At 42.9% G+C, this 17,417-nt stretch overlaps 1 protein-coding gene and 1 long non-coding RNA gene across 3 annotated transcripts in view; one reads left to right on the top strand and one right to left on the bottom strand.

Annotated features, from left to right (window-relative positions):
• The window catches only part of CELF2 (CUGBP Elav-like family member 2), an 835,274-nt gene that overhangs the window by 458,815 nt on the left and 359,042 nt on the right, over positions 1–17,417 (top strand). The gene's annotated exons all lie outside the window — the stretch shown is intronic.
• LOC121014833 (uncharacterized) lies at positions 1,046–2,553 on the bottom strand. The gene is made up of 2 exons (XR_005783453.1): positions 1,956–2,553; positions 1,046–1,323 (listed from the first exon to the last, which is right to left on the bottom strand). It is a non-coding gene; the product is annotated as an uncharacterized LOC121014833 (long non-coding RNA).

Below are 17,417 nucleotides of genomic sequence, written 5' to 3'. Positions count from 1 at the left end.
TGCCTTCTGTTCAGGCTTTCCAGTTCAACCAGTGTCTCTCCCCTAAAGCCAGCCCCTTTACCATTGGGCAAAGAGGAAAGAAGGCAGGTCACACTTTTCCATTTAAATCACACTCTGGTCCCCCACGCGACACTGAGTCTTGCCTTTTTGGCCCGGCAGCCCAGATATAATGAAGTCATGGCCCGGCAACAGGCTGACACGAGAGAGGAAAGGCCCTCTACGCAAAGAGACGTGTAAGTCCCCTCTCCAGGTAGCCAAACACTCCTTCCGATGACAGATTCCCTCTCATTCTTCCACACTGTGAGCTTCTGGAGCTGCCCCACCAGCCACAGGGCAGCTCTCGCCCCACCGTCCACGGTGAGGAGGAGAGTGGAGGAGCAAATAGGGACAGGATGGCATCGAGCCAGGGCAACGCTCAGGGTCAAGTGGGGGTGGGGCTGCCCTGCGTCATGGGAGTGAAGGCCCCAGGGCTTCTGTGCAGCCTCCAAGGAGAATATCTTTGGACATTTTCAAGTGTCGGGAAATTGCAACAGGGAATAACAATGCCAGAAATACTGTCTTAGTTGTACGTTCTGAAGGCAGATCCATGTCATAACAGACTCTTAATCCTTACACGTTGAAATTCGCACCTATCATGTACTTTTCTCATCATGGCTGTGCGATCCACACCAACTTAGAAAAGAGCCAAACTCCCATCTCCTTGAAAAACTGGGTACTGGACCAAACCCCAAAGAAAGCAGCTACAGTTGCACACAGCTTTGGAGTTGGAGACTCTGGAGATGGAGAAGGAAACCATTAACAGAGAAGGAAGACAGTGAGAGAGGAAGGAAGACAGAAATTAGACTCAGGGGACGAATCTGGCAGGACATAAGCCCAGGGGAAGAGACATTTGCTGGGGTGTTCCAGAGTCTCTGTGTGATGTTCCTTTCTCTACATAAATATTCTTACATTTACCTATATCTGTGTCTAGCTACGTCTATTTACTGATAAAGAAGTAGTGACTGTGAGAAGGTCCAGAAAAAAAGATTACAGTTATTTAAGTGGCTACTTTAAAGTGATTTTTATTCAGGTGCTTGTATGACATAATTATGGCCTATGGCTTTATGGGAAGAAGTATAGTTTAAAAAAAAAAATCAAGCAAAGATGGAATAGGGAGGTAACACCCTGATTGCTGTTCACCGTTTGGTCCATGTGTCATTAATTCTCCTCATCCTTCCTGGAATCAGGCATCCAGAATGATCCCTACATCTTTAAAGGGCTCAGGTTGGGTGGTAGTGAATGACGATACCACAGAAGAGCAGACTGGCGAGTTGGGTCAGATGTCTACATAATAGAAAAACAGTAATAAAAATGCCATCACCTACATATTGTAGGAAGATAAAATGCAGTGCTCCTCACGGTTGAATGGTTAGGCTCATTCTTTCCTCAAGCCATAATCAATTGTGCATCATTAACAAGACACAAAATCTTTACTAATTAGCTTTTATGATTATATTGTTATTGCACTGAGGCATTTAAAGCATTGCAGATAAAGGAGATAGGATTGCCCACACACAAAAAAGAATCATTCAAAGGGGGACAATAATGCCATCTTCAGAAATTTTCACTTACTGTTCCCATCTGTAATTTTTAATTCAATTCACTGTGAAGATTAATATTTTTAGTAAATGAGTGACAACCGTTGAAAAGGAGGAGAAGAATATCAAATGTGTTTTCACACCAGGAAAATGGAAGGAAAGTCAGCTATTGAAGTTTTCTAACAAGAAGAATAACTGTTCGTTTTCTCTTTGCTTGGAATTTTCCAGGTTGTTTTTTGTTTTTTGTTTTCTTACCGTACAGATAATTTCTTATAAATTGCTCTTCTATAAATATGAGAACTATATTAGAACTTATATTAGAAGTATGAAAACCATATAAATGATTTGAATTCAGTCAAGTAAACAACAGGTACGTACCTTACACCAGCATACATTTCAAATGGATCAAAGATTTCAATGCAGAATGTAGAACAATACATTTATCGGAGGAAACCGGAAGAGAATTCTCTGGTGACATCAGCACAGGGAAGCCTCTTTAAAACCATGATACAAAACCCAAAAGCCATAAGAGAAACAGTTGGTGAATTTAACTCCATAAAAAATTTCTACGTGGGCAAACGAACAAATACAGGAGGACGAATTAGCAATAAGCAAAGTCAAAAAACAAATGACAAGCTGCCAAAAAATATTTGCAATTCATATCACAGACCAAGGCCTGCCAAGTCAAATATGTAAAGAGCTGCTATAAATCAAAATGACATAGTCCAACAAACCAATGGAGAAACAGGCAAAGGATAGGAAGAATCATTGCCTAGGAAAGAGTATTCAGAGTGTCCTAAAACATGAAAATAGGCACAATTGTACTTGGAGGGCAAATTAAACCATGGGATACCACTTCCTGACCATTGGATGGCCAAAGACCAGAGAGCTTGACAAGAGCGTGTGTTCATGGAGGTGTGGGGAGCAGGCTCCCTCTCATTCCTGATGGGAGTTACAAACTGGTGCAAAATCTACGGAGGGTGGGTGGGGGATTTTTTAACAAAATAACGAATGTACAAACCTGATCTAGCGATTTCACTTCTAGGAATTTATCCTACAGATACATTTGTGTGAAAAGATTTATTTAAAAGTTAGTCATTGCTGCATTGTTTGTATGAGAAAATGCTAGAAAACCCCCTAAATGCCCCTCGATGGGGCGACTGGTTAAATTATGAGACATCATTTCAGCGGAATACCATGTTTCTGTAGAATAAAAATGAGGATCTTCCGTATGTACGGATTTCGAAAAAATCCCCAAGATATATTGTTAAGTAAAAAGAAAAGAAAAGAAAAGAAAAAAACAACAGTGTGTAGCAAAGAGTACATAAATTTGTTTTGTTCAAAAGGGAGAACATGTAACATACAGATGTATTTGTTATCTAAAAAAGACAAATTATAATTCATAGTTCTTAGAAGATTAACTGCCTGTTCCAAAGGCCCCAGATAGCCAGCACTTCTGTTTCCTTTCCTTCTGTTTTGAGCAATCTGCGTAAGCATAAGTATACATTTTTTAAAGCATCCTGTACCGATTGCCTGCTGGAGCCTTCACAGATCTCTCTAAACCTCACGGCAACACTCAGTAAGTTGGTGCTATCTCCATTTACAGATGAGAAAACAGAGACTCACAGGAGATAAGTGATAAGCTCCAGGCCACGTGGCTGAGAAATTGCAAAACCGGTGTTTGAACCCAAGCCTATCTGGGTCTGAGGTGTGTGCTTCTCATTTCCCCAAAGTTTGCCTTACCTGTCTCTGGGGGCCTGCTGTGAACTGATGCCATGGTAATCTTTGTCTCCAGCCTTGCACCAGGGTCCCCCCTGCACGGACTTGGCAGCTTCCGAAGCCCCCTCCCAGATCTACTGATCCGACCCCTCTGGAATAGAGCCTTTACCTATGGGTGTTTCAAAGCCCCCTGGATGAGCCTGATACACAGAGAACCACTGTCACCCCATAATAGTAATGATGGCACACACTCATTCCCTCACTTAATGGTGAGACGAGCACGTGACACAGGTACCATCCATAGCCCTGGTTCGTGGATGCGGAAACTCGGGCTCAGAGACAGAGGGAGGTTAAATGCTTCGCCAGGTCTCACAGCTGGTCCCAGGGTGCTGGCTGAGATTTAAGACCGAGTGGTCCGGTCCTGGGCTGTCATCCATTATGCGATATTCTTAGCCACGTATTGTGCTTATACACAGTAATATCAGTCACAGGACAACACGTGGGGATGTTGTCGTAGGGATGTGCTGGCGTTCATGGAGGCAGAGGTGAAAGAGACCACCAGGGTCCCCTCATGCTACTCAGGAGGAACCAGAAGCTCGGAGAGGCAGAGGAGGGCGAGACTTGAAATGCTCACCAGAGCTCCCGGCTTCCTGGTAGGCCCATCACTGCAAATCAAGTCGTCATTTGGAATTGTTCAGATGGAAGTTAGGAAAGATTGCGCTTGTTAGACAGAAATGGGAAAAGAAAGGGCAACTGAGAATCCATCTGCCCTGGCTTTTAAAGTGGTCTTATGTGGATGGATCAGTTTACAGGTATTTTTATAGCAACATCCTTCTTCCCTTTTTCCTCTGTGTTTGATGGGGAGCTTACCGAACATCGATACTGAGTTATTTTACTTTATTGCTGCCACAAAACTGCCCTTAATAAGAAGTGAAGGAAAGACAAATGACAGCTTACGGTCTCTCCACTCTGTTTCTTCAAGAGAAGCCCATAATCAACGTTTTAGGATTTTAAGATTCTTTTTAGACAAACGGCTTGCCGTCATGAATGGAAGCTATTCCAGGTGCTGTGTTTACTTGTATATTCCTGTCCCTTTTTAGCAGCTCTTTTCCCAAAGGGGCCAGCTGTCAAATGGGCACAGCCTTGGGAGTGGCCTAGAGTTGGATCGAATCCTCTTTCTGCCTCTCGGAAGCACTGTGACCTGGAGCAAGTGTCTCAGTTCCTCTGAACCTCCGTTGTTAACTTCTCTACCACCATGTTAACTGATAGCTACTGTGCAGGGTGGGGGCAGGTGGTTCACTGAGCTATCATTTGTAAAAGCACCCTCCAGAGTGGCTCACGCGTCGTAGATGCCCCTTAAATCTTAGATCCTTTTATAATATAACAGACTCTGCCTCCCTGTATCATCAGTGGGCCATCCCAGGCCTGTTTTCTGGGCGCTCAGGAGCACATGTAGAATCGTCCACAGGACAACCCTCAAACTATGTAAAAGCGGCCATCTTCTCTCCTGAATCCTCTCTTTGCTTCGGCACTCTGGAGTTCTTGACTTTTCTTTTCTTTTTTTTTTTTTTTTCCAACGTTTATTTATTTTTGCGACAGAGAGAGACAGAGCATGAACGGGGGAGGGGCAGAGAGAGAGGGAGACACAGAATTGGAAACAGGCTCCAGGCTCTGAGCCATCAGCCCAGAGCCCGACGCGGGGCTCGAACTCACGGACCGCGAGATCGTGACCTGGCTGAAGTCAGACGCTTAACCGACTGCGCCACCCAGGCGCCCCTGGAGTTCTTGACTTTTCCACGTGTGATAATTCGTAGTCTCTTCATCGTTTAACCAGTGTTCCCACTAATTCACTCAAACTGGTTTATGTATTTAGCTGTGACCTAAGGTACTGGTTAATTTATTGGAGGAAGTGTATTACTAGTAATGGTACATTAGCACTGTGATAGAATTAGCGTTCTTCTTGTGTGTATGTATCCTAAGGGAGTCATTCCGTCTCTGAAAGATTATCCCAGAATGCCTTTTGTTTGAATGTAAAAGGATGAATTGATTCACCTGTGAGGCAATGTGAGCTAAGGCTGTAAGAAACCACTGGAATCAACCAGGTTCTACTTTAAACAACTGTACAGGCATTTGCCTGATGGATTGTTGAATAGTCCCTCCTCCTTCCTTCCCTGTCTCTGTCTCTCTCCCTCTCTCTGTCTCTCTCTCTCTCTCTCTTCTGTCTCTCTCTCTTTCTCTCTCTCTCTCTCTCTCTCTCTTAGAAAGGAAGCAGACAGGTTAAGGTCAGTGGGAAGACGTTACATGAAAACTTCCTCTCTCCCTGCCTCATAGGCAAGTGGCTGATAACTGACACAGCTCTTCAGCTTTTCACTGGTCTCAACATTCTGACTCTTCAAAAGAGTTGGTAGCTGGTGGATAGGAACTGGTTTGGAGGCCAGAACAGAACCACACTGCTTTACTCACAAACTGACTAAGGTTTCTTTAGTGTCCTCATCTTCCTAATTGGGATCGTATCACCGACCCTATCTTCACGCCAGGCCACAACGATGTTCTACGAGACAATGTTAGAGCCGCTTCCGGTTGTTCAGGGAAAATCATTCTGTGAAGTCCTGTTAGTATTGCTGTTTTCGTTGTCAGTTTCTGAGGCGTGTTGGGACTTGGGAATGTGTGTGAAGTGTTCCACAGGCTGGGGTGAAGTAGACAGATTGAATGTGAATGATTCCTTAGCAGCACGTAACTGAGCCTGGCGGAAAGCTATACTTCAGCAAAGAAGTGTTTAGACCAAAATAAGCATGTATCTGTCTCCTTGTCTGTCCATCTGTCTGGAGAGTAGGGTATATAGAGGGAATTGAACAGGTTTCAACAAGAAAGAAAAACTTGTTCAAGCATGAGGGAGATGTTCCACTGAAATCTGTGCTTGGCTTCTTCCCAGAGATTGCGCTTCTCCTGGGCTTTGCGGCTGACTTCTCGTGGATCTATCCTCAGAAGTACTATGTGTACCAATTCATCTGTTTCTAGAATGAACCGCATTTTAAAAGGGAAAGATAGAACAAACTGTGGAGCCAGGGAGATGCAAGTGAGAAGCCCAGCCATCTGCCTGAGATTCTGCAGGGCATGTGCCTGGAACGCAGAATGTCCTGGAAAAGCTGTGACTGAGGGCCTCTGCTTGGGAAAGCCGACTGTCCTCCCCTCCATTTTGAAGTGGGTTCTCATTGCTCTGCCTTTCAGATATGGTAGAAAACACACAAAGACTAGGGCCACATCATTGCCACTGTGTATGTATGTACCACGCTTGGTTGGCATGTCACAAACTAGGCCAACACATTTTTGCAGTCCCAAGAAGTTCCAGATCCAGTGTAATACTGCCATGGACCGCATGGATGTGTCTCCCCAAATTCATATGTCGAAGGCCTCATCCCCAGTGTGATGGTATTATGAGTCGGAGCCTTTAGGGCACCTGGATGTCTTAGTTAAGCGTCCGACTTCAGCTCAGGTCATGATCTCACGGTTCATGAGTTCAAGCCCTGGTCGGGCTCTGTGCTGACAGCTCAGAGCCTGAGCCTGCTTTGGATTCCGTCTCTCTCTCTCTCTCTCTGCCCCTCCCCCACTCATGCTCTGTGTCTTTCTCTCAAAAAATGAATAAACATTAAATTTTTTTTTTATATAAAAAGGACTTGGGGCCTTTTAGACATGATTAGGTCATGAGAGTAAAGCCCCCATGAATAGAATTTGTGTCCTTATACAAAGAGATATGAGAGAGCTAATCTCTCTCAGCCATGTAAGGATGGAGCTAGAAGGCGGCCATCTGCAAACCAGGAAGAGGGCCCTCACAAAGAGCCTAAACCTCCTGGAAACTTCATCTCAGACTTTCAGCCTCCGGAACCTTGAGAAATAAATGTCATTTAAGCCACCCAGTCTGTGGTAGTTTTGTTACAGCAGCCCAGACTAAGACAAATACCTTTTGTTGCACTTTACAACTATGGTCTTCCGCATATCAGTCATTAATGTGGGTACACTTTCATTATAGTCCTTCCTAGTTTCTATGTGGCATTTTACTTCTAGTGGGAGATGGGAGACTGTGATCATCGTCCATAAATATTTGCTGAGCATTTAAGACACTTTGAGTTCTGTTCAGAACAAACAAATGTTTAAAAGGAAAATAGTTACATACACTTTACAAAGGAGACCGATAAGGCCCTAACTGGATGATTTGACGGAGGTGAGATTGCAAGAATGTTCTTGAATTTCCGGCCTGGGTTATTCGGTGCAGTTCTGAGACTGAATATTACATTTTTCCACCTTGGGTCTTTTTGGCCCATCTGCAGAAGGCGCTGTCATCACATAGGTATTGCCTGGCCTTTTCAAAGACAGAGAATGACCCATACCCCAGGGGAAGCTACCTTATTTTCCTTTGTAAAAAAGACATTTTTTAGTCTTCTGGATGAAAAAGCATGAGGTAGGTGAAAAGTGTTATAGCATCGAATTATCGTTTTCCTTTTCAATTAGCACCAGTAGCTGTCACCCTGTGTGACCCAAACTGAAAAAAGATTAGCACCAACACACTTTTATTCCAGCACAGTGGTTATCAGCATACACAGGAAGCTGTCAGGATCCCTGCTTCAGGCTCTAAAACTCTCCAACCACTCAGGAAGGCTTTAAACAGCAGTTTGGATTATATAGCCAGATAGTAAACTTGCCAGAACATTTTCCAGCCTGTGGCATATTCCTCCTTGAGGAGTCTAGAGCTCTAGAAGCCTGAGATTTCACAACTGGAAAGCTTTCTGTCACATAGTCAAGCAAGAAAAATGGTGGAGAAATCGAAGGAACTTGTACTTCTCTCTTGGTTCCTACCCATTGCTCACGGCGGGGACTCTGGCCCCCAAATCTTTGCCATCCAAACCACATGAAGCGAGTACTGTCTGAGGCCCCGACCCAAAGGACTGTCTTCCCATGCAAAAAAATCCAACTGATTGGTATTCATGTTGTGTCTAGTACCCACCCAGTAGAAACAATATACGGTTAAAGCTAGTTGTTAGAACATTCTGTCGAACGGAAACCTCTATTAATTGATATAACCATGCTTCACTGGGCATAGTGAAAATTGAGGTTGGTAATGGTGACCTAGAGGCAGTGAAATATTCTGAAATGTCTTGAATCATCAGAGAAAGACTAAAATACGCTCTGTGTATTTTAGTGTTAAGTATTTTATTATATTCCATATCTTGCAAATTGGTAAGGCATACCAGGTATTTTTTGATAGTAGTCTATTAAACAGTGTTTGATTGGACACAACATCCCATTTCCTAACAGAGCAGGGTAGCATATATGGCTGGTTGTTCTGCTAAAGGCAGAGTTAGGTCATTCTTATTTTTTATAGCGAACCTAATAGGTATGAGAATCTGCCTCCTTTTTCTTCTTAATTGGGCATTAGCTTTATAGATTTAAACACGCTAGGCACATTTTAGAGGGAGGTATTGTAACTAGTTGTGCCCCCAGCCAGACAACTCACCGCTCCTAAATTTCTTAAAGTACAGCATTCTCTTTGGCTAATGGGATTAAAGAGAACATAACAAGGATGGGAATCTCTTTCATTGCTCTGATATCTCTACCTATGTCTTCCGCGTAGCCCCCAGCTGCTCAGTGGACTTTGAATTCCAATATAATCCTTTTATAAGCCTTTTTTTTTTTTTTTTTTGAGGCCTGAGGAAGGCCAAAGAGTTAATTTGGAATTAAAGGCTTCTGTTCTTTTTCCAAAAAAAAAAAAAAAAAAAAAGAAGAGGTAAGTTCTTTAAGTAGGTGAGGGGGACTTGGAGTAGGGGATCTCCAGTTTTAAAGGAGACCCAAAGGAAGGCTGACCTCAATTTATTGGCAGATTACACTATGTATTTACAGTTTGGGATATTCACTTCCTGAAGAAGAAAACCAAAAATATATGGCAAAATATTACTTTCTTAAAGAAGGAGTCTAAATTTCATGTAGGTAAATTTCTTCATTTGACTAACTAAACCATGAGTGGTGCCAGTGACACTGAAGATTTCATTAAAAAAAAAAAAATGTTGTGAGTTCGAGCCCCGTGTCGGGCTCTGGGCTGATGGCTCAGAGCCTGGAGCCTGTTTCCGATTCTGTGTCTCCCTCTCTCTCTGCCCCTCCCCCGTTCATGCTCTGTCTCTGTCTGTCCCAAAAATAAATAAACGTTGAAAAAAAAAATAAAAAAAATAAAAGTTGGAAATTTTTTCCACATTATTTAATTTGGGCTTTTGAAGTTAATCTTTCCCTGTCTTCCTGGGTATACTTTTCCCTCTTTTTTTTTTTCCTCCTCAGATTTTTTTTTTTTCCCAATCCAAGTACAGTGAGAAGTGAAAATCAAGTCACAAGTTGGGAAAGGCTGTTTCTTCCCTCCCACTTTTAACCCACAAGCCCCACGGGCACACGTGGTGGAGGCTTCAGAAGAAACAGAAGGTGGGGGCTGTGGGTACCAGTTCTGCAGCCCTACCCCGTCTCCTTTTGCTTTTCTACAGCGACACACAGACTTTGAAGGGCCCACTTGTCCCAGGATAAGACCGTAATTCTGCCATAAGAGAGTTCTGTGCTTGAGGTAACAGAGAAAATATAGTCTAACAAGAAGTCTCTTATCAAAAACTGGAGTGAGGAAATGGAGGAGGGGAGATGATAGGAGGAAAGTAGGGGGAAATTTTAATATTTCTTCAGAGACCTGCAAAGGTCATCCAAAGCCTTGGCTAATGCTGAGGTGGGTTCCACTCTCCTGCATGACCTTGTGATCCCGGCGTTACAAGGATCGTATTTGAATCGAACGTGAAATACCATCTTGGTAAGTCACATGGAGTAACCTTCTCTCTAAGTAAATTCTCTTTTAGTCAACACTGAAAAAGTATTTCCCTTCTCTTCCATACTTAAGGTTGTCATCTTTAACCTTGGCCACTTCATAGGCTCTTTAACATTCCTCAGCATCGAGGGTTAGAGCTTTCCCTTGGAATTTGTCAGAAGTGCATCTACAGGTAACCTTTGAAGCTAAAACCTGGAGAGACTTAGGTGAAGAATGAGACAAGAATGCACACCCTTTTTTTTTTTTTAAGTTTATTTACTTATTTTGAGAGAGGTTGTATCAGTGGGGGGAGGCTGAGAGAGAGGAAGAGAGAATCCCAAGCAGGCTCTGCACTGCCAGTGCCGAGCCCGATGTGGGGCTCGAACTCCCGAACCTGTGGGATCATGATCTGAGCCGAAAGCAAGAGCCGGACACTCAACCAACAGAGCCACCCAGGCGCCCACACTGGCTACCTTTCATTGGATGGAGTGAAATCTCTCCATAGTACATAGAGATGTACTCACATGTAGTCATAGGTCCACTGTATCCCACATGCATTTGTAATGACGAATATTTCCTTCAGAGGAAGATTTTAGTCATTTGGTTTGTTGGAAAATGATAAGGTAGCTCATAAACGAGACTGAATTCGTGACTTCTGGGGAAGGGCACCAAACTGAGGTCAAGGTGAAAGTCACATGGATAGGTAAAGGTGCCCACCTCAGTGCCCATCTTCAGGCCCATCCTCCTGAAGTTGTCACCTGACCATGTGGATCCCAACCTAAGTGCACTAAGGAATCCTTAACCATTCCCATACCAGCCTGGAAATGCCTACTTACCCCTGGAGATGCCTCATGAACAAGGCTGCCGAGTTCCCACCGTAGTCACAAGTGTCCAAAAAAATTCAGGAAGATTTTCTCCTAGGCCACAATCTAAATTCTAATTCCCTATGCTCCCATTCAGCCTGAAAGCATAAATGAGAATCAAGAAGATATTAGACAAGATGTCTTCCTTGGTGTAAATAAAGCATAAAGCATGACCTATAAAAGAAGAAAGCATAACATTTGGGTATTATTTTGCAACTATTGGACAAATTTATGATTAAAATCTTTGAAGGCCATGGTATTCCTTTACCAGGGAAATTCTGAAAGCATTTTTGGGGGCTCCCCTTCCCCAACCTAACTTTGGTGTTAAGGATGAATTTTGTAATGGCTATAAAAGTACTTTTTTAAATCAGAATCTAGCACTAAAGACATTGAAGCTATTTGGGTGGATGTTATTGGGGATTATAAGTTATTGGTAGACTGACCACTTTTGGAAGGTGATTCAAAACTTTCAGACCTTTAAGATTTCCTTTAGTGCCTTGGAAAAGGTAATTTACTAAATGGTACTTTTGTAACTTAAAAGAATTAATGACCACCAAAAGTGAGCAAATTATTCCTTTTTTTTTTTTTTTTTTTTTTTTTTTTAGTTTTAGGATCAGATCTATAGAATTAGATGTGAGGGCATCCACCATTCAAAGGGATTTGATTTTATGTCATTTCAGCAACTTAAAAAAAATATCTTGAGAGCAGCAGAAAGCCTGGGGCTTTTGATTTGTCTGTTGTACATTTTCAGACACATCCACAGAAAGAATAAGGAAATAGATTTTTTTTTTTAATTTTAAACTAAATGTGAACCTTCCCTTCACGTGTTGTCATTTTAGAATCAACAAAATCATTGAGCTGTCTCATGCAGAAACAGTGCAGCTGTTTAAATCAAACAGTAGTAATAATAATGATAGCGAATATCTGACTTCTGTATAACTTTTTAAACTTTGTAGGATGCTTTCACATCCCACTGTGTCACAGTGGCAATTATGAATTAGCTATGAAGAGCTTTTTCTCTGGTCAATAAGAAAAGCTTTCAGCTGGGCATGAAAATGTCTCTTAGCTCTCACAGTGGTAAAATACCGCCATGATTTGCTGGGAAGGCTGTAGAGTCGCTGTCTTTGAGGATGAAAACAAAACGCATTTAGAGACAAGATTCACTTTAACCCTAGCCCAATTCTTCGGGTCCAGGAGAAAAGGTTGTAGCCTCTTTTTTCTCATTTACTAGGAGAACATCTTGCCTTTCCATCAATAGTAATTATATATTTGTAAGGCAAATGTTGAATCATATCCAAATAGATATAGTCAATAGTATGGTCCCCTCTCTTGAATATCCTGTAGTACCATTTGATTTTCACACATCTAATTATTTATTGTCATATCAGCTGTTAATCTCATGTGTGTGAGTTTCTCCAACTTGATTGAAAACTCTTTTAAAAGACAAGACTCAGGGCGCCTCAGTGGCGCAGTGGGATAAGCATCCGACTCTTGATTTTGGCTCAGGTTATGATCTCATGGTTCATGAGTTCAAGCCCCGCATCAGGCTCTGTGCTGGCAGTGTGGAGCCTGCTTGAGATTCTCTCCCTCTCTCTCTGCCCCTCTCCTGCTCATGTGTGCTCTCTGTCTCAAAGTAAATAAATAAACATTAAAAAAAAAAAAAAGAAAAAGAAAAGACAGGAGAGCTATTTGTGTGCTCTCCACAGGGATTATTAAGTACAGCACACTTAAAACAGCTTACGTGACCCATGATTGAGATCATCTAGTACATGACACTGGTGGTTCCCAAACTTGAACATGGATCAGAATCACCTGGAGAGCTTGTTAAAACACAGCTCTGGGCCCCACCCCCCCTGAGATTCTGATTCAGGAGGTGTGGAGTAGGGTTGATAATGTGCATTTCTAATCATTTCCAGGTTCTGCTGATGTTACTGGTCCTGAGGCCACACCCTGAGAACCTTTGCATCCCATTAATGTTTAAAAGTCTCTTTCAAATTTTATTTGCTGATATTTAAGATCTCTACCAATTTTTAATTAGGGCTTAAAAGCACAAAGCAACATTACTTGTAGAAACAAATGTTGTCAAGGAAGTAACTGCTGAATGCAGAAGTTAAAAGACTTAAAAGAAATCAAGCTGAGCTCCAAGTATATCAGACAGGCCATGAACGAATAGCTCTGATTAATGATAATAATTTTATAAGTGAGGATGTATCCCGCATCGTTAGCACAGCTACTACCCAACTTATGAATGGATCAGATTCTGGTGTATTTATTATCTGTTGTTTGGAACTCAAAATGTGTTTTGCCATAGAAGAATTGTGATAAGCAATGGTAGCAAATGTCTCTCTCGCTCATGATTCACCCGAAGTTAGTTCTAATAGTACCATAGCCCAATACTGGGTTTCTAAGGGGAAACCCTTGGGACAGAAGACCAGGGAGGGAGGAGATGGAAGTCCTGTTTCGGACGTATGGAGCTTTCATTGGCACATTGGGATGCTGTCCACCGTGCGGTATTATGGGGCTACCCCCAACTCCGCTGCAGCTCACTGAGATTCCATTTGCACTTCCCTTTTTGTCAGCCAGACGGCGATGGATGAGACTGATGTGTCTTTCTCCCATGGCTGGTCACGGCAGATCACAGTGAGGCTGAAGGGTTCAGGGAGAGCTGCCTGCATGCCACGTGGTATAAACCACTGAGGATACTTCTGGTCTTCTTTTTCATAACTCCTGTCTTTCTTCTGAAGGTCCAGCAATGGACAGGCCTATTTAGATATTTCGGCCACAATCTCTTTTGCTCTGCTCCATCTCTCACCTTCTCCTGCAGGCTTCCTACTCTACCCCCAATCCTCCCCTTTCCTTTTCTTGTTCAGGTTTACAAAGGACTCACAGCAGATGGAGATTTTTGGGGGGACAGCCATTCACCTGCTTTTTAGGGGAAATCCCAAAGTACCTGGAGCTGAGCAGGTGTTCTACATCGAGAAAGGGAAGCGGGTCTGGGAATAGGGACTTGAGGAAACGAGTAGACAACTCCAGGTAACCTGAGACAGGACCAGGATAGCTGCGATGCAGCTTGGAGTTAGCATCAGCCCTGTCGTCCTGTGTCACTGTGTGGACTGCCTTAGAACCCACACTGGATCCCAGGTAACAGCATGTTCTCTATCATTGAAGGCTACGGAATAGGAAGGAATAGAAAGAAGGAAGTAATCATTGGCAGATCCGAAAGAAAAAGGAATTCCTCTAGCCACCTGATGGATATTGCTTGGGGTGAGCCAGACAGCTATTCTGAGTTGGCCATTGGCCATTTGTGAACCGTGGAATTCCTGAGTAAACACACACACACACACACACACACACACACACACACACGCATGCATGCACGCACACACACATTGTAATGCCTGAATGAATTTCATTGATTACTGATTCATTCTTTCCTACACCTGATTTCACAGAGAATTATAGTCTGTACGAGTTTGGGTACTTTGAGAAGTAGGCACCAAGAGGGGAATAAATGTGCAAGGATTTTATTAGGGGAAATGTCTGTGAGAGAAGACGGGGAAAGACCTGGAAGAGGCTGGGAGAGTGGCCAGACTGCAGTGCACGTCTGATCTGGAGGGAGGGGAAGGCTGGATAGAATCTCCCAAACCCAAGTGCAGCCTAAGATTCCACCAGACCTCGCAGAGCTCGTGAGTGAGAGCTGTCCCCTTCTGTGTCCCCTTCTGTGCCCACTTGTGGCTGGGAGCAGCCCGTGGCAAGTGTGACCTGAAGCAAGTGAGCTCATGGATTCATAACACAGCAGCTGGGACCCCTGGGCAATGATGCCTCCCGGAGCTGGAGTATTCCGGGAGGTGGGTGTCGCCAGCATAGACCAATAGCCAATGTGTCTTGGGTAAATGTGACAGTTGTACTTTGGTCTGATATTGGTTATTAAAGTCAAGAGGAGAAAAATGCTTCATTATCTTTAGTACTTAGACAGTAGAGAGCATAGGTCATTAAAATCCACTATGATCTGAAAATTCTACTTTAAGCTTACAGTTCCAGCCTCTGTGTCCCTCCGGACTGGTGTTAAGAGCTGTTAAGAGGAGCAAAAATGAACTGCCTTGGCCTCACTTTTCTCCTGGTGCTCAATGAAGGGGCAACAAAATGCGGTAGTGGTGTCAGCCAGAGGCGGGGGCTGGGGGGAGGGATGGGAGGTTCTGGGGAAAGCACCAACTTAATCATTGCTGCTGAATGAGCAAGAATTGGCAGTACATCTTTTTTTTTTTAAAGATTGCTAAAACTTTCATTCTTTTGACCTAGAAAAAAAATCTTGGCCTTTAAATGTGGAGCACCTAATTCTTCATTTTATAAATAATCTGTATTCCATTGCACGGGGTAGAATGCATAATGATGTTTGGAATACCAGCTGCCACCTAGCGATGTTCCTAAAGTTAAATATACATATATACATATATCATGCTGTATTTTAAACTGTGTAAATAATTTACTTTGTGTCCCTTCTGATGTTGAAATGGAGAAATGAGGAGTTATGATTTCCAAAACCCAACGAGTACTGTATATTTCATGCTGTTTGTAAGAGGTGGGGGTGCCCAGGGAGCGGGATTGTCTTAGATACCTTGCTGTCGCATGCGTGTGTTCTAATTGTATCGCACTCCACTCTCTTAGGCTGAAAATACCGTGTCACAAAAATGCCACCATATGAATGGATTTTGCTTAAAAAGTGGTACAACAGGGTGCTTGGCTGGGTCAGTTGGTTGAGGGTCCAACTCTTGATTTCAGCTCAGGTCATGATCCCAGGGTCATGAAATCAAGCCCCATGTTGGGCTCCACATGAGTGTGGAATCTGCTTGGGATTCTCTCTCTGTCTCTCTCTGGCTGTCTCTGTCTCTGTCTGTCTCTGTCTCTGTCCCTCTTCCCCATTCATGTGCTCTTTCTATCTCTCTAAAATTAAAAAAAAAAAATTTAAAAAGTGGTAAAAGACAGTCATCAGAGTGGGACATTTGCTTAATGTTCAATAATATCTTGGTAAAGAATCCAATCTAAAAGTCAGATAACCATTATGATTACTGATAAAATTTCTCTTTGTGATGTTTAAAGAGATACACTTCTAATGATTAGAGTTAAAATTAATAATGTGGTAAAGACTGTAAGGTCTAAAAGACTTTTTTTTTTCTTGTTTGGAATGGAAATACTTTAACCCTAATACTACAGAAAATACTACAGGGTTTAACAAAGACCTTGGTTTTTCTGAGAGACAAGACAGTTGAAGTTGCGGGTATGATCATGACAAAAGTATCCAGGGACAGTTTCAAAATGTGGGACTATGGAAGGGGCGCCTGGGTGGCACAGTCGGTTGAGCGTCCGACCTCAGCCAGGTCACGATCTCGCGGTCCGTGAGTTCGAGCCCCGCGTCTGGGCTGATGGCTCAGAGCCTGGAGCCTGTTTCCGATTCTGTGTCTCCCTCTCTCTCTGCCCCTCCCCCGTTCATGCTCTGTCTCTCTCTGTCCCAAAAATAAATAAACGTTGAAAAAATTAAAAAAAAAAAAAAATTTAAAAAAAAAAAATGTGGGACTATGGGCGCCTGGATGGCATAGTGGGTTAAGAAACTGACTTCAGCTCAGGTCGTGATCTTGAGGTTTGTGGGTTCAAGTCCCGCATTGTCCCGTGTTGCTGACAGCTCAGAGCCTGGAGCCTGCTTCGGATTCTGTCTCCCTCTCTCTCTGCCCCTCCCCTGCTCATGCTCTGTCTCTCTTTCAAAAATAAATAAAAATAAAAATAAAATTTTTTCAAAATGTGGGACTTGGGCAAACCCCAAAAGACATGGGCTGAATTCTAGTAAGTCGCAGGCTAGGGTGGGCATTAGGGGGAAACAGGAACAGTGAGGTGGCTCTAAGAACTGTGACTCACAGGGGCTTCCAGGATTTGAAGAAGGTGCATTTTCTTATGCGATATGGAGATTTAGCCATTAAGTGGAGCAATTAATTGCTTGTAGACCAACCAGTCTGTCCCCTTAGTTTACATAATAATGAGCAAACTACAAGCATTCCTATTTTGCTACACATACAAAAACACATACAGTATTGCATGGGCTTTGTGTCTGCCTGTCTCCTGCGTGCACACACACATGCACACACACGCACACACACACACAGTCATATATTCACTAACCCACTGTACAAAAAAGAATAGTCTCTATAGTCCTCTGCCTCAGAATACATATAAATATAAATGCATTCCCTAGTTATACATCTGAGGTAATGTGCAGTTACTTGAGGTCTATTTATATAAGCTTCCCCACAGAAATGGAGATGTTTATCCTCAGATAAGCTTAATTGTCTGTGGCAATTAAAGATATGTACATTTTACGGTCCTGTTTTCAATAGGATGCTGGTGGTACTGGTGTCTTAGGTTACCAATTTACCACTTAATAATTGT

Source organism: Herpailurus yagouaroundi, unplaced genomic scaffold (genome assembly GCF_014898765.1).
Source record: "Herpailurus yagouaroundi ecotype Mexico unplaced genomic scaffold, PumYag 203, whole genome shotgun sequence".
Taxonomy (NCBI): domain Eukaryota; kingdom Metazoa; phylum Chordata; class Mammalia; order Carnivora; family Felidae; genus Herpailurus; species Herpailurus yagouaroundi.
The sequence above is the reverse complement of the archived record's forward strand: the minus strand, read 5'-3'. Positions and strand labels throughout refer to the sequence as shown.